Source organism: Lagopus muta, chromosome 3, assembly GCF_023343835.1.
Source record: "Lagopus muta isolate bLagMut1 chromosome 3, bLagMut1 primary, whole genome shotgun sequence".
NCBI lineage: Eukaryota > Metazoa > Chordata > Aves > Galliformes > Phasianidae > Lagopus > Lagopus muta.
The window spans coordinates 89,011,496-89,036,436 of record NC_064435.1 but is presented as its reverse complement, the minus strand read 5'-3'; the positions used below and the strand labels follow the sequence as shown (position 1 = coordinate 89,036,436).

Sequence of the window (24,941 nt, the reverse complement as noted above, 5' to 3'; positions counted from 1 at the left end):
ACTCCCTCATGTAAGGGTTAGCAGCCAAGGGAGCAGCATTTCTGGGTAAAGGTTGTGCTCCTTTTAAGCTATCACCAGTCATTGGAAGGGCTGAGTAAATTTTCTTTCCTTTTTATTTTTTTTCCCCCCAGTCTGCTATTGCTCTGCAGGGTCTGTATCCTACTAGAAAGCTCTGTCACTGCCTTCTTTTGCCATGTAATCTGTTAATCGGATAGAACTGGCATCGTGTGGAAGATCCTCTTCTGTGCAAAGGTACCTTGTGGTTTAAGAAGTTACATACTTATGTTGACTAAACCAGTGTAGTCACTATATTTTTAAAGTAATCAGTCACTTTTCTAACTGCCTGCTGTTAGCCTGTCATTAGTTCACTACTTAGCTGTGTACCCCGTTCAGAAAACATTGCTAGATTTTAACGATGAAAGACTCTCCAAACACTTGTTCCCCAGAGGACAATGAGGAGGAATAGAGGAACAGTCTCAAGTCGTGTAACCAGCCAGATGATTGCTTTTAAGGGAATGCATCAAATTACAGCCCAAAGACAGTACCTGTACTGTCTCGCACATCTTTCCCAGGCTGTGAGGGGAAGAAAGTCTCAACTTGTATTTGTTAAGTTCAATACCAGGGTTGTAGGCCTGCTAAGTGACGAGTATGATATAGTAGTAGTAGATCTTACCCTTCTTTTGCCCTACATTCACCTTGGTGTATGTTTTAATTATTAAATATTTACTCAAGCCTCAGCTTCAATACTATACCGTGAAATAGAGGTAAAGTTTCTTTTAAAATTAAGCTTTGTCCCAATCTGATGTAGTTTGAGCTGGATGGAAGAAAGCTCATCCACTAGTTGTGTGAGTCAGCTATGATTTCATGTGCTTGACAGTGGTATCTCTGAAGAGGTAATGTTTGTATTGTAAGCTGATGCAATTACATACACATGCTCATAGCTCTGAATAAAAATTCCTATGGAAGTGCTAGAGGACAGAAGTGGGTCTTGCCAGCATCTTTAATTTTTATCACTGTCTCCAGCTGATGCTGCTGTATTTTCCTCTTTTTAGATTTTTTTTTAACTCTTATTTCCCTTATGTATTAACTCCATTCTTGCTGTTCTCTTCTTCATAAGGAAGAAGTTGATCTAGAGAGAACAGAAAGAAGCTCGCCCTGTAATGTGTCTGTTCAATAATGTACATGCATTCTTTTGTTCTTGCATGTCTCTTTATGATCCTAATCTTGTAAATTAAGAAGTGAATTATGAAAACTCTACTGAAATCCATTAGTACCACGACAAACTTGGTTTTGCTAACAGTTGTTGAATTGGACCAGATATTTTCTAAACTCCTGGTGTCTTTGGTCTCCAGAACATATTGTCTTTTGGTTTGTATCTCTACCTAACAAGGCTTAAATGGATTTTGCAGGAGGCATTGAATGCTGTTCTCTACTTGTGGATGCTGATGATTGAAAAATAACCTCTTGTTCTTGGTTTTTGGTCTGATGGTTGGTTCAGGTTGCTTTGGTTATGAATATTGTTTCTTTGAGGTCATGGAGTCTTGTTACTTCAGAGAACATCCAGCACTGTGGGTGGTGCTGAGGACACTTGCTGTATTTCCTAAGAAGCAGGATACCTTGCCAGTAACACATTCACACTCATAGCAGACAGTGAACTCTATGAATAATTCTGCGTAATGGAAGCTTGGTAATATAAAATAAGAAAAAAAGATACAGTTAAGTGGCCTTATTCCTTAACCTGCTAGGTATCTTAGTGCACATGTCTAAAACAGGCTTTACCTTCTTCCATGCTCCCTGCAGCAACTGTAGGTAATGCTGTCATTTTTCATTAACAGTGACTGAAGGCACCTTCCTCAGCTTGCCCTGGGATGCCAGGTGCCATGACCCTTTCCAAGCCCTGGGCTGGGCTCTCGCCCCACACAGCAATGTCTTGTACTCTGGAGACTAGGAAGGAACACAGGAATCCACATGCAGAGTCTCACGTTCCCATAAAACAGAGGTAATTCTGTTGCTGTGGTAATTCTTGTGGGTTCAGGGTTTTTTTCAATATTGTTAATTTTGGTAGGTTTTTTTGTTCTTTTCTTACAATCATTTATTGTCCAATCCTGGGGGGGAGAAAATGTCCTTCATGCTGAATGTCAGCCTTCTTCCTGTCAGAATCATCTGGCCATCTCTGTAACATCTTTGACACGTATTTGCAGCCCCAGGCAACTCGGGTCCCTCCTTTGGACTCCTCTCTTTGTCCCAGCACAGCAGTTCAGAGGATGCCAGTCTCCGCCCTCCCTTCTTCCATCTGGTGAAGAAGAGATGAGAGATGGGAAGGGTGGGATCGTAGGAGTTGTGACTGCCAGAAGAATAAGTCCCAGGAAATGAATGTCCCATGTGAGCCTGTGGGGTGGTCCAAAAGTTGAAACTTTCCTGGCTAATGGTAAACTTATATTAGGTCCAGCACCAGCATCAATTAGGCCATCTGGAGGAAGGTGGACAAGACCCCATGACATGGTGATGGTAGGAGTGAGGTCTAAGTCTTGATCTCCTCCACGCTGCTTGACAGTGATGGGCTGCTTGTGGTTCTGCCTTGATGGAGGCGGGTCCACTTCCATAGGCTCTTCTGGCTCTGTATCCATCCCCATTGGCTTGATGGCTGGAGCCTTCCTATTAGCTGCCACTTCTTGGTAGCAATGCAATCCATCCTACCTCCTTGGCAAAAAAAAATAGCAGTCAGCTATCAAAATTGCCACTGGCTTCTCTCACTCAGTTACTGGGGTTCTGGATGCAGAGTCCCCATATTTATAGGGATGGAACAAAAGGTTGTGGGGAGTGACTTTTGACATCGGGAGGTCATGGTGATGTCATTCTAACAATGTCCTGTGGTGACCAAAACATAATAGAGTTGGGAATTGTGGCCTAGACCCCTAGGAGTTGCCCTAGTTTTGAAAGAGTAGGAAGAATAGAGGTACTAAGGACCCCTTTCATGGGGATAGTTTCTCTGTGCTGTTTTGCTTGCTAAAGGGAATGGCTTCCCCATATGCACAGGGTCCTGCAGAGGGGCTCCAGCCACTTCTTCATCTTATGTATAGGATTCCTGCTACTGCTGCTCAAAATAATTTGCTCAAAAAGGTGGATAATGTATCCAGTGATAACTCCAAAGATGCTTTTGGATACATCTATGTCCCATGTAGCTCAAAAATCCTTCAACTTGCAGTTTATATAAAAATCACATTTCAAGATGAGTAGATATCTACGCATGCTCCTCTGCAAGCCAGGTACAACTTATTTATTAAAAATCTCTTATGCAATGTCTCCAAAGAACACAATGAATGTAAATAATAGAGAAATACGGTGAATTCTGAGTTTTGAGCCAGGGAGGAAAGATTATTTTTGTATAATAAGTGAAAATACAAAGGATGGAGATGTACTTAAGTAGCTTCAGAAGTAATGCTTCCCATTTATTTCCGCAATTACTTGACCTTGTTTTTGTGGAACTAATCCATCACTTTTGTTTGATGGAAGTGGTCACAATTAGGAGTTCACAAGATGTTTGTGAGAGTTTACTCTTCCTGTACTTTGTGCTTGAAAACAGCCCTTCGCATATATATTTGCTGCCAAAAAGCGATGAAATGAATAAGGCATGATCATGAATCGTGGAATCATAAAATCATAGAAGGGCTTGGATTGGAAGAGACCTCAAAGATCATAAGATGTGTGCCTTAGGGCCAGCCCAGAACAACTGGTGTGGAAGATCTGCTGCTGTAACGGCATGGGGCAGGAAGTGGCCACAGGATTGGCTGTGCTGGGCTGCAGATTGGATGTGCCTGAGACAAACCTGCCAACATTCTGTACAGTTTTGTTGCTGCATGACAGATGGCAGCAGAGGAACAGCCTGTCAAAATGGAATCTGATGTGGAATTGTGTATGAAGCAAAGATGTTATTGAATTTCTCCACTGGGGGAGGAAAAATGGTACCCATTGACATTCATTGATGCTTGGGGAAAGTTCCTAGGGGCCAAACAGTGAATGTGAACACTGAGGTGGTGAGTGGAGAACCCCAGCAGTCTCCATGCTGGAACACTATAAGGATTAAAACAGACTAGTAGCTTAAAAAATTCTCAGCAGTAATTGTTGATGCTGAGCAGTGTATTTAATGTAAATATTACATGTCTACAGTGCATTTTAGTTGCACCTCTGTCACATAAAGCTCAATGAGATCCAGAGGAGATATATTTAGTAGAGACCTATCTAAATTTTGATGGAGGGTAACAAGGTAGATAACTTCCTAGAAATATTGCCTATAAAATTGGTGAAAATCAGTGGCCTACTAATATTGAGGAGAATGAAAGGTGCAGAAAGAAGTACTTTAGTCTTGATAATAGAGATTTTTCTCCTAACAGTTAAGTCAGTTATGTAATTAAATATAGATGTTCTTAAAATTAATATTCTAAAGAGATTCCTTAATATAAAACATCTCTGTCAATTTTTATTGTATAATTAGTCCTGTCCTGCATTTCTGATGAATAACTGATGATTCTGATGAGCCATGGATTTGAGCATAAGTTGTTCCTGTGTTCTCTGAGAATTCGATTCTTAAGGTGATGAATGCCTCAGCCAACCTCTCTGACCCCAGAGAGCTGTCTTCAGACATTGTCCTTCTTGTCATTCCTCCCAGCACGATGCCTCATCTTGTCCAATATGTCAGCTTATGCTAACACACTGGACTGAAAACTGCAGATAAGCTGGAATGTGTATAAAAGCAAGCATGCATTAATTCTTACATCACAATCGTGCCTTCTGAATATGTTTTCTCCTTGCCTCTTGGATACAGGGCAATCTGGCAGGACATAGCAGTGCTGATCAAACTGGGCTGGTGTTGTGGTTTAACCCTGCAGGTAGTTCTGCTCACTCCCCTGCTCCCAGTGAGGTAGGAGAGAGAACTGGAGGAAAAAAGAAGCAGAACTCATGGGTTGAGATAAAGCTATTTACTAACACAGAGAAAGGGAAAAGAACAATAGTTTTGACTATATGTATGGTGTTTGTATGTATATATACATACATATATGAACATATATAACAAGTGATGCACAAGAAATTGCTCACCACCTTCTGACAGGTGCCCAGCTAGGCCCCTGAATAGTGACAGTGAGAACTCCCACTCCCTTCAAAACTCCATCCACATGCTTTTATATGGCAGGTATGTCCAACCTGCAACCTGCATGCAACCTGGCCCAACTGAAACTGTAAACATTGGTGTGTTATCAACGTTATTTATTTTTCTAGAACCAAAAACATAGCATCAGACCAGACATTCTGAAGAAAAATTCATTCCAGCTGCGACTGAGACAGCTGGCTTTGGAAATGTCCAGTAGAATCACAGAATCACAGAATTGTAGGGGTTGGAAGGGACCTCCAGAGATCATCGAGTCCAACCCCCCTGCCAAACCAGGTTCCCTACACCAGGTCGCACAGGTAACGAATGGTAGAATGGTTCATTTGGAAGGGATCTGCTAACTACTTGACCGCTTCAGGGCTAACCAGAAGTTAAAGCATATTAACGAGGGAATGAGGATTAATAATTGCTTTTTGACTCTCTTGGCTAGATTGACACTTAAGCATGTTCATACTTAAAATTTGGATATTTTGACCTTTAATATTTCTGTTTTTCCCTTGCCTTCTTAAGAACTATAGTCAACATCACGAGTGTTCTCCTAATATGGTATAATCCATTGAAATATGTGCCTCACATCTGTTAGAGCAAATAGCTATCTATGTTTGCTTAACTCCCTATCATGTTTGTTGTCTTCATCTCTCATGCTCTCTTAAGTTCAGTGATTGCCACTGAGTTTCCTTTTGTTAAAGGCTTTAACAGGCTTTGTTTAATCTGCATGCAACTTTGTTCAGCAGTTCTATACAGAGTTTGTCAACCCTGCTTGCTACTGTGTATTAAATGATTATGTATTTCCGGTACAGAGAATAGTTTCCAGTTCTGCAAAATATTTTCTGTAGGGAGAAGACTTGTGAAGAATCATAAAACTGCAAGGTTTTGTTATGTAAGAAATGAAATTTAAGTATCTATTAGCTCCTCCAGTGTAAGAAATTAAGAAATCAAGATGTGCACAGCTTCTCTGAAAAGCATGTGCTCACAGGTGTACGATGATCTGAAACCGCCGTATGACATTTTGCTTGAAGGAGGGAGTTGTGTCTCACTTTGCTCCTTGTCTATGAGACATCTGGAACAGTGTAGGTGAAATTTGGAAACAGATCTTGAACAGATCCACTGACAGAGGGCTTCTTTCCAATGGTCATTCCAAAGCCATGCTATCTCACCTGCTTCATGTGCAGTAAGTAATTGCATTTCTATTTCTCAAGTAAATAATAGTGGAATGACAGGAATTCTTATCCACACAAGTAAATACATAACTATGTCTTTATTTAAATTTTAAAATTGGCACCAGAATCTGGCAGTATACTGCCTTGATTGCTGTGATGACAACCATAAGAGGCAAGTTTTAAAAGGAAGTAGAACCTAATTCTCCTCAGCAAAGGAAATGAGAAGCACTGCCTTTGTGGGCATGCAGGTGTTCTACAGCTATACTGCCTTTGGGATGTGAGACCGAAAATCAAGTGATGTATAGTATAATGATAGTAAATGCTGCAAGCATGTCAACAGTTTATGGGCCAGTTTGGCCGAAGTCAATAGAAATAGTAGTCACAGCTTAGTTTGAACTATTCTGGGGCTGATTTTAGGGTTTTTCTGTCATGCAGCAGTGCTCTTATTCTGTAGTGTGAACAGTCTTCTTCCCAGCCAATTACAGCATTGTTCAACTCCACTGTGAGGTGTGTGTCTTCCATTGAAGTCATTCATACTAGTGGCCTCATTTTTGGTGGTGATTCATCAGCTTTGTGTGTACCAGAGTCAGGCTCAACCCCTGACTGTTCCTGTCAAAAGTGCTTCCAATGGCAGAAATAGGACAGGTATTAACTTGAAATTCCCTATTTCAAAAGTCAAAGAAGCAAATTCTTCTGCTGCATTCACTGGAAGATAAGTTAAGAAAGTAATGAAAATCAATTACTCATGTTATAGCTGCTTCCTGATTTCTCTGACAAGAGGGCAGATTTCTAAAATTGGGATGTATGCATGCAAATCTAAACCTGTGGAAAAAGCTGCAACTTCTTGGAGGCTACATAGGCATATAGCTTGAAATTTACTTGGTGTACATACTACTTAGTTTCTGTGTTTGTCTTTGTTTATTTAAAGAGCTTTATTGTGTTCTCAACTGCTTTTGACAAAGAATATCAAAAATTAATCTTGCATAGCCATGGTTTAATTATAAGGATGCTCTTTATAGAGAAACCCAGAGAAATCAGTACTTTTTCTTTACGTGTATATTTTTGGGATATGTAAATCACTAGGATAACTTTCAATTCCACTGCTAGTTTTGAGAAATACAATAATGAAGCCTTCTCCCTCAAGTGTTGCAATAGCATTCTCAGTTTCCTTTTATTGCTACTTTCTGTTCCTGGTGATAGTAACACACAGAATCAATTTCTGTCTTGATGTTCTTTGTTGCTCAGTGAAAACCCTTCTCGTCTGCTTGGGTAGGTTTTGTTCTTCAAGATCCTAAGAGATAAGTTTCTTAAAAAAGCATGGAAGTGAGATTTTAATTATATCCTTTAAGTTGTACTTGATATTAACTCCTTTTTAACTCCTAAAGAAATACCATGTTCTTCGAGTATTTAGGCTACATCAGGCACATTGCTGCAGTAACAGCAAGCTTGGTGGGGAAGATCAGCTCTATTATGCAGACAATAATTGGTAAAGTGCTGGAAACTGCAGGTACACCACTTTTGCAGTTCACTTGATATTACCATTTCTGCAACTATTTTGGGGATGATTACTTTATGCAGTTATTATATCTGCAAAGAGAAGCTGCAGGCTGATTTTGATAAATGGAATAAAAGGCCATGCTATAGTTATGAAATGTCTCAAACATTTTTTTTATCTAGACTTTTTATTGCATAATAAAGGTACTGTATAAAATTTTTATGTCTTATTTCAGTAATATAAATGCAATCTAAGTCCCAAAAAGGCATGAGCTAAAAATTACTCTCAAGACATTTGTCAAATGAAGAATCTGCTTTGCCAGCAGCTCAGAACTGATGTCCATTGAGTTATCAGTAATGAAATTCATATATCTGATTTAAATCTCTTTATTATTCTTAAGTCTGTGTGGTTGGTCATGAGAGGCAGTTTTCTGGGACCATAAGTAAGACTTTTAATTCGGGTGATGAACTACCCATACCTGTGTTTTTGGCTGTCAGGTTTTTGTGCCTGTTTAACAAAGATGTTACCTCTCCTATCACTCCAGAAGAGGGCCTGTCTTGCTATGAGGGATGTGGCTACTTTGAAGGGTAGTGGGAAGGGAGTTTTTGCCATGGGTGTCTGGAGTGCCCTATATTTCTGACTGGTTGGCAGCTCTGTTTCCTTGAGAGCTTTGTTGCTGCCTTTGTAAAAAGAAGAACACTGAAGCAGAGCTTGTGATCAGCCTGATTTGAAGCCATTCATAATGTTAAAGTAAAACACAGCACAGCTCTTCCCAAATCTCAATGCAAAATCCATACTCAAAGGCTTCACAGACCACTGGCAGCACATGGGTAATACTTGGAGAACCCCTGTGAAGAGGCAATGGCTGTGGTAGTGCACGCTTTTAGTGGAAACCAATGTATCTTATGTTAAACTTGCAACTGAGTGGGTGGCATGTTTAGGAGCTCATGCTCTGCTTGCTTTCATCCCACGCTTCTTATAGTGGTGAATGAAGTATGTAGTCTTCCTTAGTGAGTTGGAGTCAATCAACGGTGACTCAGAGAAACACCCAGGAATAACATTGCCTACCAAACACGGCAGTCCTATGACTTGATGGGAGTATAAAAGGTGGCTGAATCTTTGAAGAAGTAAGAATACAAGCTAAGCTGTTTTGCCGCTCTGCTCTTGCAGTCCTCTGTGTCAGTTCACTTTTGTTAATTTCATCTTTCTCATTGGCCCACAAGGGAGCAGATCACCTTTCTGAGGTGCGATGTGTTGGAACTTTTCATGCTGAAATTGAAAGCTAATACATGCTTTTAAAAATGTTCTGCGAGAATGAGGTTTTTGTTCCATACAGAAACAAGATGTTGTGGATAGGTTAAGTAGTTGTAACCTCATTCTGTGTGACGGGAATTCTCTTGATTCCTGCTACAACCTGAGCTGGGTCTCATTGCCTCTCACAACACCTCTATATACAGCATTTCTCAGCTTTGTGTGTTCAGTCAGTTCCGTCTCAACCTTTCTCTTTGTCCTTCTGGAAGCATCAAGAGGCTGATTTGGGTAACTGCAGTTTGGAAGCTGTGCTACCCCAGCCTAGACTGACTGGAGTGATAGACCTCTTAACTGGACATGAGAGAAAGGGAAGAGTCAGCCCATGGGATTCAGAGTGGGATGTTGGAGGTGAAGGATCAAATCACCTCCAAAAGAAGCACTGCTGTTTGCCCTACGGATTTAATTTTATAGATGTAGGTAAATCTGTACAACCATGTGTGAGAATAATCTGATGTTGGAAAGGTGTTGGTTTAGGTGCGTTTGCACTTGTGTGAGTGTCACACTGATATAGGAGCATCAGTTTAAGTTCATTCCTTGGGTTACACAGAAAATGTTGGTTTTCCTGGGATAAAACATTGCAAATATTTATGATATTATCAAATATGATAACCCCAATTTGGTAAGCAATCCTGTACACAGAAATACTAAAATGGTATCACTAAATAGTCTCTATAACAGAATTTTTTGTAAAGACTTTGGTATACCAACAACCTCTTAGCCTGGAAATTGAGAGTAATTTGAAATGGAGAAGCATTTGCGCAGGTGACTTGAACATTCTGACAAATAGTAGAATGCATTTAGATAAAAACATAAGCTAAGGGCAAGTGCTGTTAAACAGTGACTGAGGATCTGAACAAGACTGTTAAATAAGGAATGTGAATTTTTGTGCTCTGGATGATAATCAATCTTAAATTGATTGAAGGGCATTAAAAATGAATAGTTGAATGTCACAAGAACAGAGCTTCTTTCAGTTTATCTGAAGTGCATATAGATCTGGACTTGATTCCCACACAGATCTAGATGGTTCCCTTCTGCATTCTGAGAGGGTTTCTGTCCCTGTAAAGGAGGCTCTTACAGCATGCGTATGTGCATCTTTTCTTCTAAATGTAGTTTGGATGCCTTCCAAATAAACGTGGGTCTGCTACTCGTTCTGGTTCATGACTGTAAACTTCATCATTTGACATTCTCAGTAAACAGATTTTACTTTGGGAAGCAATCGGTGCTTATCTTAAAAGAAGTCACTACAGGATTCCAGGATGTCATCAATAATCTTTTGGGATTTGCTTGTGCCACTCTCATTGCAATCTCACAACAGAAGTTATTTTCAAAATCACATGAGAGATGTGCGCACACAAAAAAAATTGCTCTTCACCAAACTCAAAAGTCATCCCCCCGAGTTGCCTTTAAATATTTAGCATGTCTTCAAAAACTTCCAATTTGAAACAGTTTCATTATTTCTTCCAGTTGTGAATGTGAACTGCATCCAGTGATGCAGACATTGTGTTGCACATCTTTATCACAGCTGCATGTTTAACAGCATAGTAACTCAAGTATTATTTGATGACTAAGATGAAGCTGTCTGTTTAACTGAATTTACAGTTCTAGAGGCTGTGACCATATCAGTATGGTGCATCCATACACTTGTAAAAAGGCCAGAAAAGAGGTTTACCATGTGCACTAATTGCTCTGGCTACCACAATATTACAAGAACGTGCAAGAGAATAAGAAGGTTGTTATGTGTTTTGCTTCTGTGGCATTTCTTGTTATATTTGTGATAAATGTTTGCAGATTTCCCTGCTTAGGGAGCTGTTCATGGCCACAGTCTAGCCTGCTGCTATTTCTATGGATGTTACCATGGGCACTGATGGAAGGAAATTCATATCAAACGGAAAAACAATCATAGAAAAAAGACAGGAGGCAGAAAAGGAGACACAGAGGTAATTATGTTAGGGGTCGGGATGGCCTTTTAACTGTGGAAGAGCTGTGAAGCTGGAACGGCCTTGCATGATACATAAATATTAAATGTATATGCCACAGCTATGGAAAACTTTAGGAAATAATAATCTTCCACTGCAAGAGCACCTCTATGGGTTTCATATTACTAATTTAGGAGCTGTGACTGTTAAGCTCAGTGCTATAGTAAAATAAGCATCATTCTGCCAACACTAACCAGAATATGTGTGTGTGTCCCTAGTTTCTTCCTTTAGGAGCGTGTTTGTACACGTAACTGCATCTATATGCAGCATGCAGTTGATAATCTTCAAATTACTATAACATCCAAGCAGATTTACCAATGTGAGCATCTGTCTTTGCTAAGATCAGGTCACAGACTCGCCAAATCATAGAGGCTGGACACTCTAGAGATCAGCTCGTCCAACTTCCTGCTAAAGCAGGTTCCTTAGAGCAGGTTACACAGGAAAATATCCAGGCAGGTTTTGAGTATCTTCAGAGAATTAGACTCCAGATTCTGTCTGGGCAGCCTGTCCAGTGCTCTGCCTTCTTCAAAGTGAAAATAATAATAATAAATTCATAATGTTCAGATGGAACTTCCTGTATTCCAGATTTTGCCTCTTGTCCTGTCACTGGGCACCACTGAAAAGAGCCCAACCCATCCACTTGTCTCATGCACTTTAGATATTCGTAAGTATTGATAAGTCAATACCCTTGAATAAGAATATAAAAGAGTAGTGATGAGTTGTTTTTCTGCTCTTTTGATCCTGGTGCTGCTGTGCAGTACTGACTGTAATGTAACTTAGATCCCGCGTAGCTCTGCTAGTATTTGGAGTATAAAAACCTTATGGTAAAGGACTTTGGTGATTCCCTCACTCAGGTAATCCTACTGGTTGGGTACTGTAAGAAGATGCAGGCGATGGACTAGGATTTGTTTTGTGCTCATTTTCAAGCATGAAATCTCATAGTCCCTGGTTCTCATTGTAAAGTGTCCATGTTTTTCTAGCCATCATCTTGTATTCTTCATTCAGCTTTCAGTTCTTCCTTTTTCCCACTACAATCTTTGTAATTTCCTGACTCAAAAGCTGACTGCTCTGTCCATGACATGCCAAAACTACTGTCAGTGTTTCTTTCTTGATTGCCTTCACTTTGAGTTGAGTTCCTGTGAAGAGCACAAGCTGTTCAGAGAACACTGGAAGCACCTCTCAGAGTAGGAGGTGTGTGTGAAGAAAAGCTAAGAGAAGAGATGCACTGAGTATCTCCTGGGGGATTTAGAAAAGTAAGTATGTGGGGGAGAGAGGTGGCGGGTGGCACTCCTTGATTCTCAAGCATTTTCATTCTGCAGCCATGTTCCTTCTTTTCACTGTGCAAAAATCTAAATGTCATCCTGACTTTTGTCTTCCTCCTGTGCAGCCTATAAATTTCACTTTGTGAGCAAAGTGGGGCTTGTCTGTTGTGCCTGCCTGAGCCTTTGTCTTATGTATTTCAATGAGTGGCTTGATGCAGGTGTTTAGGAAAAATGATTCCTAATCATCTAAAATACAATCTCATGAGTTTAGTTTTTTAAGCTCTTCCTGAACGTGTCAGAAACACTTCCCTAGATTATCAGTGCTACTCCCTCCCTGGAAAAAGAAGCACAGAAATGTTAAAGTTAGAGGACAAATTGTAGGGCTTTTTGAAACTTAATATAAGGAGTGTATATACAGATAAAAGATTCTATACACTTATTCAGTATTCTCGATCCTTAAGCTAAATCTTAAGCAAGCTCCCTTTTATCCTCCAACTCTCCTCTCCAAATTAAGCTTCATTTTGTCTATGGAGGGGAATCCCAGATCTTCCTGTTGTTTCATTTACGTCCTACTCAATTCCTTGTGGTACCCCGTGTTCTATGAAAATCCATGAAAATCCAAGATGTGATAGCATTTTATGTTTTACATCCATCTTGCATTTGTGTAACTTAATAAGCAAGTCCCAAGGCAATGTTGAATAGGTTTCGGAAGCTTTAATAATAATACAACACTTCTGCTTCAGGCAATATTGTTTTGATCTGAAAATTTAAGGTTTTAATCTTAAGATGTCTCAAAACATCTGCACCCTTCAGTGTAGCAACTTACAGTGTGGTTTGTTGCTGTTTGTTTGATTGGATTTTATTTTTCCTCTTACATCTTGCTGAGAAGTATTTGTAACAAGCTGTCCTTTGTATTTAAGTTTCTAATGACAGGGAATTTTCAGTGCAGACTATTTAGCATTCAGAGGTGCTAATGTACATTGGAGATGAGAAGGTGATCCAAGATAGTCAGTAAGGCTTCACCAAGAACAGCTTGTTCCTGACCAATCTGATGGCTTTCTATGACAGTGTGAAAGCATCAGTAGACCAAAGAAAGGTAACTAATGTCACCTGGACTTGTGCAAGGTCTGTGACGTGGCCCTGCACCATATGCTTATCTGTAAACTGGAGAGATAGGGATTTGAAGTCTGGAGACTGTTCAGTGGATAAAGAAATGGCAGGATGGTTGTGGCCAAAGGGTTGTTGTCAGTGACTTTACATCTGTGTGGAGACTGGTTATGAGCAGTGTCCCCAGGGGAAGAGCAGTGCTCTTCAACATCTTTATCAATGACTTACAATGTGGGATTGAGTTAACCTTCAGCAAGGCTGCTAATGGCACTAAGCTGAGCGGTGCAGTCAATACAGCAAAAAGAAGGGATGCCATTCAGAGGGACCTGGACTGGTTTGTAAAGTGGGCACATGACAACCTAGTGAGGTTCAATAAGGTCGAGACCAAGATGTTGCATCTGGGTTAGGGCAATCCCAGATATTTATGCGGAATGGGAGGAGAATTTGAGAGCAGCCCCGCACAGAGAAGGAGTTGAGGGTCTTGGTGGACAAAAAGCTGGACATGAGCCAGCTGTGTGTGTTTGCAGTGTAGAAGTCCATCAGTATCCTGGGCTACATCAAAAATGGGGTGGCCAACAGGGAGCAGGAGGTGATTGTCCCCCCCTACTCGACCCTCATGAGGTCCTGTCTGGAGTATCATGTTGATGTCTGGGGTCCCCTCCATAAGAAGGATGTGGAGCTGTTGAAGGAGGTCCAGGGGAAGATCAAGAAAATGATCAGAGGGCTGGAGCACCTCTCCTATGGTTGAGGGAGTTGGGCTCTGTGAAGACCTCATTGTGATCTACCAATACTTGAAAGAAGCTTAAAAGCAGGAAGGTGACCAACTTTTTTTGGAGGTAGATAGTGATATAACAAGGGGAATTGATTTAAACTGAAAGAGGGGATGTTTATGTTAGATGTTAGGAATAAATTCTTGTCTCAGAGAGTGATGAGGCACTGGAACAAACTGCCGAGAGAAGCTATGAATGCCCCATTCCTGTAGACATTTAAGGCCAGTCTTGATGGCCTTTTGGCAGTCTGATCTAGTTTGTGATCTTTGAGATCCCTTTCCATGATCTTTCCTTAATTTATTTTGAGAAAAAGAACTGGGGAGAAAAAATACTGTTCCTCTTACAGTGAAACCTTAATGAACCAATGGAGAGCATTATCCACAGTGTCGCTCATGTTTTCTTTTCTGGATTTTGCAAGAAATAACAAAAATAAAGATTTAGTGCTCACTTTCTTCTCTTAAAAATGTAGGTACACTTCTGTCTAACTTTGGGGAAGGAAGTCCTGTTTTGCTACATTTCAGTCTGAAGGAAATTGAGAAAAGTGAACAATTTGCCTTTAGAGGTGTGAAATATCACTGTAACAAGATTTATACTTGCTGGTATAAGATGGTGCAGCTACTCTCAAGATTATGTTCAGGAGAACTTCTCAAATGAAATGTTTCTGTTATTTTGCTGTTTTACCTTACCTTTTCTTTCTTTATTGCATCTTGTTTTCCTACCAGGCATGTTTATAACCTTTTGTATAACCTTGAGATCAAGCTGTTGTCCTCATTAGCCACAAAAATTTGTGGGAAAAGGGTCATTGCTTTCTGGCTGTATGTACAGCTGTTTTCAAATATGAGGTACAAGAAGCGTAGAATTTCATCAAAGATCTCTGATAAGCACCATGAGAACTCACTAACGATTGCAACTATTTCAATTGAAACAGACTGACTCATTAGTTTCACAAAAGCAAGGTCAAATATCCCACCATAAAGGTTTTGTTTCTCTCTTTTTTAGTATTTAATTTAAAAAAATCATAAAAAATTAAATTTTGTTACTTATGTACATCAACAATATTACTTATTTTATATTTGACCCAAGACAATTCCTCTTCACTCAGTGTGGCTCAAGTGAGGCCAAGGATTGTACATCTGTGTTTTATCCAATGGAAGCACTCAAAATAGTTGTTTATCTGTTGGTCTGTAATGTATGGAGCTGTACAACCTCTTAGGACTTGGACTATGGACATCTGAGAACCTCCTGTGATACTTCTGCTCCACTCCACCACTTTTACCAGCTCACCTCTTCTCCATTGTAAAGTTGGAGAGGAGGTTGCAGTGAGGTGGGAGTCAATCTCTTCCCCCAGGTAACAGAGATAGGATAAGATGGAATGGCCTCAAGTCGTGCCAAGGGAAGTTCAGGTTGGATAATAGGAAAAATTTCTTCTCCAGAAGAGTGGTCAAGCACTGGAATGGGCTGCCCAGGGTGGTGGTGGAGTCACCAACCCTGGAGGTGCTCAAGAAAAGGGTATATGTGGCAATAAGAGATATGTTTCAGTGTCAATATTGGTGATATGTGAAAGGTCAGACGGGATGATCTTAGAGGTCTTTTCCAACCTTTATGATTCTATATGATGCAACATCTTATGGGAAACAGTAGCCGTAAGCACATAATATGCTGTAGGTTTGATCAGTTTTTAAAGGAAATAGAGTGTATGAGATGGGGCTGCACCTCCAGCTCCCACAGTGGCACTTTGCTCTCCTGCTAAGTGCAGCTCTGCAGCTCAGGAGTGGATTTTAGAGGTGAGATGCTTTATTCTATTTTTAGTTCTCACACAGCTTTCAAATATCTTTTGATAGTAAGGATCACTGACATGAGAAAAAAGGAAAATGGAAGAACTTTCTTGAAGGCTGTGATTTGAAACTAATTTAGCTTCTATTTGTCTTTGCCACAGTGAAGGAGGGAGGGAGGTGTGCACTTCCTCTAGTGTATCTCTGCCCCTTATGTAGATAGTGCTTGTGTACCATCTCTCCTCGTTCCATGGGGGAATAACGGGAACCTATGTTTTGCTCTGTCCTTGCATTTTAGGCAGTGTCCTACAGAGCAATAGCCCAGAAACCGTACAGGGATTCTGATTCTTAAATTCCTAACCCAAGTAAAACTGTAGAGTTTCAAAAACGGCTTCCAAAATTTAACACAGGCCACAATTGCTTTAAAGTTCTTTTTTAAATCTTCACTTATTTATGTGAGGCTTAATATATAACAACAGGTAGGCCTTTATTATCAAGGGCACTGATCTTTTGTGGTTGTTTTTTTTTCCTCATTCACTGCTGTGAAGAATGAATATACAGAATGTTACTGAATCGTTGCATTGCATCTGATTAGTGAAACAACTCTTGGTATCACAATTGCTGTAATAGTTTACTGGGAGCTGTATTATGTTTGATTCCTCTTTTTCTAGTTTAGATTCTAACGATGATAGTTGCTTTAACCAGCAATTAAATGCTTATGGTGTCTAACTCCAAGATTTCATCACATTCAACATCAGAGTGAACTATACCTATAAATCTGATATCTGTATCTCTGAAAGGAATGGTAAATGTGTAGAGAATTCAATAGTGAAAGTAGAAGAAAGTGCGTTCTCTTTTTCTACTGATTTTATAGAAGTGGTGCCATGTGTTGTTATTTTCTGCCTCTCTTGAATTAATTAGAGCATAACAATGTTTCCAGCTAATGAGGTAAACACTCTCCTTTAGGTTCAACCTCTGGAAAGGTTTTTATCACTGTATCTTTTTTCTAGTAATTGCTACAGCATGATCAATAGAAGAAACTGCATTAAGATCAACAATTATACAAGGTAATAAGCAGACCTAATTTAGTATTAGAAGCTTTATAAACATAAAGCCCTTTAGCTAGTGGTGAATTACTATTACTGGATCGAGATTTTTCTGGGAGATCTTAATATGGATATCTATTGTTCTTTGTGCCCAGGACTTTCCAGATGATCCTCAGTGCAATCCTAATGTACAGAGACAGGTTTAAGATGTCTCAAATCCATCAAATGAGATAGAAGTTTGCAGATGTGCTCATTTTCTTTCTCACAGACTCCTCAACTTGTTGGGAAGGGGTCTTTTCACTTCTTAGTCAGCTGTCAGCTAGCATCTTAATTGTGACAGATAAATACTATCCAGCTTGCAAAGACAGTGCTGCAGAGATTTAGGTGCATGTTATGTTTACAGAAGGCAGAGAGAAGTGTTGTCTGTGTTGTTTTTTTTTAATTTTTCTTTTGTTGACGTCCCTACTTCATTTCCACCCAGGACAATACTTTTGGAAAAATCACTTTGCTTTCCTGGTAAAGCGAATCATAGAATGGCTAGGGTTGGAATGATCCTTAAAGATCATCTAGTTCCAGGTCCACTGCCATGGACAAGGTTGCCACACACCAGGTAAAGCTGCCCAGGGCCCCATCCAAACTGGTCTTGAATGCCTCCAAGTTTGGGGCATTCACAGCTTCTTTGGACAACTTGTTCCAGTGCCTCATCATTCTCTGAGCAAATAATTTATTCCCAATATTTAACATAAATTTCCCTTTCTAAAGTTTAAAACTATTCCTGCTCCTCCTGTCACTACTGGACTGTGGAAAAAGTTGTCCCTTCCCCTGTTCATAAAGCTGCAATGGGGTTTCCCTTGAACTTTCTCCAAGCTAACCAAGCCCAATTCCCTGTCTTTGTAGGAAAGGTGCTCCAGCCTTCTGATCATCTTCTTGACCCTCCTCTCCATCTGCTCCACTAGCTCCTCATCTTTCTCGTGCTGGGGGCCCTAGACCTGGACACCATACTCCAGGATGGGGGCTTCACAAGGGCAAAGCAGAGAGCACAATTCCCTCACTCTTTCTACTGGCCACCCAGCTTTTGGTGTAGCCCAGAATATTTATTTTCAAAGCAGAATTCTAATACATAATTATTTATTGTAACAAATTTACATTATTACATGCTCTCTCATTGTATTCTTTGCTGTCCTCTTGGTTTCACCATGACAGCGGTCTCTGTAAGGTCACTTGTTAGTGACTAAGTTTCATGCATGAGTTGCTTGAGCATTAGTTGACTGCTTGAACTTTGGTAGTGGAAGAAGAGTAGCTCTTTGCCTCTATGCAGTAGTAGAAATCTAGACACAGCACAGGACACACATCTCATGGGGTTGGGTGGTGGATATACAGGGTCTGGCAAGGATAGAGTTACTGGGCCTTGCTGTGTCACTTGACAGCTGTGGTTTTAAAACCACAACTATTAATGGAGGAAATGTGCGTGATGTACTCCTGTGAGATGGTCATATAACACTGTTTCTAGAAATGCTGAAAATACAGCTGATTTGGAGAGAGAGAGAAGTACGTTATTGAATATGTTCCTTAAATAAAGACCTCATGTCCTTACAATCATGAAACTAGGTGGACTCTTCAGCCCCTTACAGAGGATATATCAAGGAAAAATATGTCTGTTAAAGTTTCAAGCTCAGAATATGACAGGGTTGGTGCTTAGCTTGGTGCCAAATTTTGGATTTGTAAGAGCAATGTAAGAGCTACCCTTACAGCTCTTGATTATCCTCCTCCTGTGAGTCTAGACCAGTTTCAGTCTGGTTGGTGTAGCTCTATACTGCACTTGATATAGGTAGCTTCCCTGGCTTCACAGAGTACTAAAATGCCTAAGAGATGTAAGATCAAGGGATGTGTGGCACAGGCAGCTTTCTTAGTTTTTTGAGGTGCTTTTTGGCTCAAATTCATCAAACATCAGAAAAAATATGCTTAGTGGGGAAGTCTGTATCCCCTTATGCCCCTTCCTGGTGGAAAGCAGTGGAACTGTCAAATTGGACAGAAGACTCATAAAATAATAGAAAATATAGTTGACTAGGGAGATTTATAGGATGGTTAATAGGAATGTCTCTTAATTTAAAATGTCAGTGTGTTTCCCAAAGAGAGACATTACTTCTTGTTGAAGTCTTAATTGGAGTGGGCTGACTTTTGATACTGAGACTAATAATAATTAAAAAAATTCTTCAGTCTTGACCACAAAGAGAGCTATTTAGATTTCACAAGTTGTAAAATTGTCAGGTACACTGATTTTTAGGTTTTTTTCCTTGGGCCAAAGAGGACACTGAAATGTGAACAGCAGCAATGGGAACTCATGGAAAGGTGGGTTACTTTGAATGTTGTATTTCTTAGAGCCAACTTCAAAATGTCAGGGTTTTTTTGTTTGTTTGTTTTTCTTTCACATAAACGCTGATGCTAAACAGCATATCCTGATAGACTGCAATACAAGGCGGGGTTAAAATGAGATCTTTCTGCAAATTGAATTCTGTTTGCATGCAGAATAATCATAAGACTTATTCATTTTCTTTGTTTCTAAATATTACTAAGTGTCAGTGTTTGCAACCATATATCCAGCTGGAACAATAGTGCCAACCAGTGCCAGTGGAAGTGCTCTGTGTGATTTTAGTTTCTAGTGTCTTTTTGGGTGGTATAACAGGATCTTATCCTATATTTCCTGTAATGAGTTTGCCAACCCCGTTGTTCCTATTTGCCGTATTAGGAAAGAGCAACATTTTCCATGCATAAAGAGAAATATGGTTCTGGAGTAGCCCAGAAAACAGAAGTGTGTCTGCAATCGGCAAAATAATAATTCTCTTTGTCAATGGTTTACAGGCTGGTTCAGCCCAGTTCTGTGACTATGGGGCAGGGGGACCCACAGACCTACACCACGAGAAAGGGAAGAAGGGAAAAAGAGTGGAGAGAGGCAACGATCTGAGGAGAAACAAACTAATTTACTTAGAAAAGATATCGGAATGCAAGATAACACACTATGATACAACGTAATTAGAATTGAAGTTAATAAATCAAATAAAATGAGAATGCCTGAAAGCCAAAGGCCTTAATCTAATGCTGTGACAAGATGTCTAGCCAGGCCAAACAGAAGGGGAAAAAAAGGGATGTCTCATGATCTTTGAACAGTTTTATCTTTCCCTCTGAACGGAAAACAGTAACAGAATAACGCAAAGTCCCCTGGGCTATGCAGTAGGTAGGTCTTCTCTTCTGAGAACCAGGTACATGGAACTGGAGCATTAACTCTTTAACTCCCAGTGCACTACATGATGTTACGATGTGGAATACTGATAACAAAAACCACAGAACCATGACACTCTTATATGAAGATTTGTAACTGTAGAGATACATTAAAATAATCTTAATTCTTCCTGATGCTTCTAATTAGGATAATACATAGGTAGTAATTAAGCAACTTACAACAGTGTTATAGAGAGCAGCTCTCCTGTTAGAAAACACCAAGCTACTCTGCACTACTTGATCTTGAGTAGTGGGATTTTTGCTGGTGCCCTGGTGGGCATGCTCAAGGTCTGTAGGCTCCAGACACCAGTAGAGGTTAAAGCAGCTCACCAATCTTCCCAGTACCAGAAAAATGGGAAATTAGAAACAATCCCTCTTATTTTATTGATGAGGGAAGCGCAGTGTGTGTCATCTACCTGGGCTTCACTAAGGTCTTTGATATTATCCTCCGTAAGATCCTCACAGAAAAGCTGCTGATGTGTGGGCTGGATGAGCACAGGGATGTGGGACCTGCTCTGGGTGTCCCAGGAGCTGGATCAGATGGACCCAGAGGTCCCTTCCAACCTCAGTCATTCTGTGTTGTGTTCTCAACTGGTATGCTTACATCCCCCTTTCCACTTTCTGTTGTTCTTGTAGTTTTACTTTTTTTTGTTTTGGATGCACCTTTAAGCTCTGTCTCTAAATGACCTCTATAAATGGCTCTCCCATGAGAACAAGGAGCCAGAAGACTTGTGCTAGTCTTTCCTTCCAGTGGGAACAAGTTTTTGTCAATTGACAAAGAGCTTCCTATATGTTACTAACCCTCTACCTGACACAGTAGTGTCTGTAATTACTGCTACTAATTATGCAACAAGATATGACTTTAGAAACCTCTGGGCCAGGTGGAAGAAGACTTTCAGTCAAGTAAGCCAAAAATTCACTCCTTGGGCCTTCCTGTAACCATGTAGCAGGGTCAAGTATGTTCCAGTCCTGCCAGCAACAGCGACCTGCTTGTGTTGAGGGACTGCAGGCCCACGGGAACTGGAGCAGGCAAGGGGCTATAGGGGATGTGAGGCAGATCGTGGATGCTGGCATGAGATTTCTATGGCAACAAGGAGTCTGAGCACAGGTTATCTGTGGTTACAGTGCAGAAATAACTCCTCAAGCCTTCTGTAAGTAAATGTGCCTGGAGCCTGATCCTTGTGTGGTTGCTTTTGATATATATGACTCATGCTGTGAACATAGAACTTGTGCAAAAGGACAAGATTTACAGTTCCTTTATACTTTCCAGTATTTTAGGAAACAAGCCTTTTTTCCCCTTCTTTTTGTCTAAATGAAGTAATCTGACACAACATGTAAGAAGGATTCTGTAAAAAAAAAAGTTGCATGCTACATAAGCTTACAAGTAATTTCAGAATTTTGCATCAAGCTTGCCCTGAGCAGCTTTAGTAGGATCTCTTGTGATAACCAGGAATGTTTATGATTCTCCCAACAACAAATGTTTTCTATACAAGCATAGGTTCCTGAAAACATAATGATTTCTAACATGCCAATTTGGTTTATGAGGTTGTTAGGAAAATCTTCCATAACTTACAGTTTCTGGAAGCAAAGATAGAATCACCTTAAATGTGTTTGACTTAAAAAATTCTCAAACTCAAATCTCATTTTTCATCATCTGTGATGATTTTAAAATGCCCAGATCCATGCCATAGTATTAAAAAGACTCTTGTGTAATCTACCTTGTATGTCTGGAAAAAAAATAAAGCAAATGCTACACAGTGATACTGATAGCCAAGCAAGTTGGAGTGCACAAAGCTAGAAGGAAGAAAAGGTAAAATCTTATCTAATTATTTTTTCTAAAACTCAGTGTAGCTGTTAACTAACTTGTGGCAACATGATTTTCATGTCAAACAATTTTATTTGCCAAACTTTTCAGTAGTATCTAAGTGGTAAGCTAAGTAGTATCTGTTATCTTCATGCTTTTGGTTTCCCTGGCAACTGAGGCAATCAATTCAATGACAGTTTCAGTGCCATGGAAAAGCACCAGCTCCATTATGGACAGAAGTACAAAAAGCAGGTTGGCTGAAATCTGCTTGTTTGCAGAACAGCTTTATTTCTTTCTCTTGTCCCCTCTGTTTTATTAGTTCTAAGATGAGTATTTAACCACAAATCTCTACATACTCTGTTATGCTGGTTTGTCACTGATCCTTGATGCTGTTTCTTAAGGTTCCACTCACCCCAGTTGTGAGGATCTGGATTGCATCTTAATGTTCCTATTCTGGATTGTGTGCACATGTGTGTGTGTGTGTGTAAGTAAATATATGAATATAAATAACTTTCTTCCACTGTAATACCTAAAAAGGAGCATCATCAAGATCATGCCAGATTTGTTCCAGGGAGCAGAGGAAAGAGATCTGGTTGTTGCTCCTTTCTATATTCCTTTCCAATTCAGAGGGATGATGTTTGCATTTTCTGTCATTCAGTCTGCCTGAAGAAGAAATTCAGATAACCACCTGAAATGGTTAATGCCCATAAGTCATCCTACAGTCGCTGCTTCCGAAGGGAGATGATTTGGTTAGGGAGGTGTATTCCTCTCACATATCTGTTATCATTTTATTTTTTTCAGAGGCTTCTTTGGAGAGCTGCTAAAGCTTCAAGCCATCTTCACCAGTCCATTTCTGACTGCATTTCTCTTAATTTGCACTGCACTGTCAGTACTAAAGTACCAGCAAGGATTATAGTAGTGATATAGCGGTAAGAAATTTGTAAAGCATTAAAGCAAGAATAGGCCTTTTTTTCCTTCATGTGATTTTTCTTCATTTCTTCAAAATCTGACAACTAGATGCACTTTATAGCAACCACCTCATACGCTGTATTTTTTCACTCATAAAGACATGACTGTGACAAACACAGCTGCTGAAGCATAGGCGTAGAGGTTGTTTTGAAGCACACGTTATTTAGATCCTTAAGAAAAGAAAAAAATCTCTTGAAGAGAATGCAGAAAGTCCTTCAGGTTCCTGTGGGCACTGATCCAGAGAACATGAGAATTCAGACAACTATAAATACATTGTATGCTTCACTTAACTCCGGTGACCGAAGGTGCAGAGCTCCAGCAGCGTCAATCTTAGTTCTACCAGTCTCTAAGCCCGCAAGCACTGCAAACATGAGTAAGATTTCTTGCAGGCTTCTGAGTTCAGCGTTGGAAAAATATCAGGTTGACAAGTCAGATTTGCTCACTGTCATGAGTGCTGGTTATCCTATCTACCACCCTAAAACAACAGAGCACTGTCGAGTGAATCACAGGCTTTTTTGGGACTCTGGTCTCCTGTGAATGCTTCATGATTCAGTTCCTGCAGTTGCCACGGAAGAGCTGTGAAAGAAGCTCAGAGTCATGGCTGAAAGCTTTTATATTCCAGTGTGGCAGGGACCTTGAGCTGATTTTAAATGTCTTCATTATTTCACTAATCTAACTGTGGGACTCCAGTGTGGCACACCTTGGCAGAATTGATGTGAGTATGTAACGTCGTTTGAGCTGAGGTGAAGATGTTGGCTTTTAGGCATTCTAGAGTAGTTTCTCAATACCATCTGTGAGTGTTGATAGCTTGATTTGAACCCAGATTTAAGTAGAAATATTGTTTGTGTGTATATGCTGTTCTTTCTTTGAGTGTAACAAACTAACTTGGATTTAACTGGACACAACATTTTCGACAAAGTTTCTCTCATTATCTTTTATTTATTTATTCACCCACATCTTTTTTCCTTCTCCACTTTTTACCTAACTGTTCATGTTTTTGACAAAATGCAATCCAAGTGCAGCCTTTGTTTTCCTTGTTCCTTTCCCATGGCCATGCAAGATGAGCAGCAGTTAGAGAGAATTGCATATTGTGTAGTGATCCAGTGTTTGTCTGTCAGTGAGCACGTTTTTACATATAATTGCAAACCGACTACAGAAAACATAAATTTTTGGCTGACAAATGTAGATGCCCCTTTGCTGAAGCACTAAGCTCTAAATTTTTTTGCCTACACGGTGTCTCAGGATGCATTTGCAGGTTTGCTAATGAGAAACATTCTTCATTCAGTAATGACAGAATCACAGAACCATCAAGGTTGGAAAAGATCTCTAAGAACATCCAGTCCAATCGTCCACCTATCACCAGTATTTCCCACCAAACCATGTCCCTCAGCACAATATATTATGTTTCTTAAACCCCTCCAGGGCTGGTGACTCTACTATCTCCTTGGGCAGTCCATTCCAGCACCTGCCAACTCTCTCAGAGAAGTATTTCCTAACATCCAATCTGAATCTCCGCTGGCACAACGTGAGGCCATTCCCTTTAGTGCTATCATTAGTTACATGGGAGAAGAGGCTGACTCCCACCTCACCACAACCTCCTTTCAGGTATTTGTAGAGAGCAATGAGGTCTCCCCTGAGCCTCCTCTTTTCCAGACTAAACAATCCCAGCTCCCTCAGTCACTCCTCATAAGACTTGTACTCCAGAGTCCTCGCAGCTTCGCTGCCCTTCTCTGGACACGTTCCTCAATGTCTTTCTTGTAGTGAGGGGCCCAAAAACTGAGCAAAGTACTTGAAGTGTGTCCTCATCAGTGCTGAGTACAGAGGGCCGA

General features: G+C 40.2%; 1 long non-coding RNA gene across 1 annotated transcript; it reads left to right on the top strand.

The window, feature by feature from the left end:
• Positions 1–63: 63 nt before the first annotated feature.
• Positions 64–23,588, top strand: LOC125690930 (uncharacterized). Its single transcript, XR_007375837.1, has 3 exons — positions 64–252; positions 1,836–1,999; positions 22,945–23,588. It is a non-coding gene; the product is annotated as an uncharacterized LOC125690930 (long non-coding RNA).
• The last annotated feature ends 1,353 nt before the right edge of the window (positions 23,589–24,941 follow it).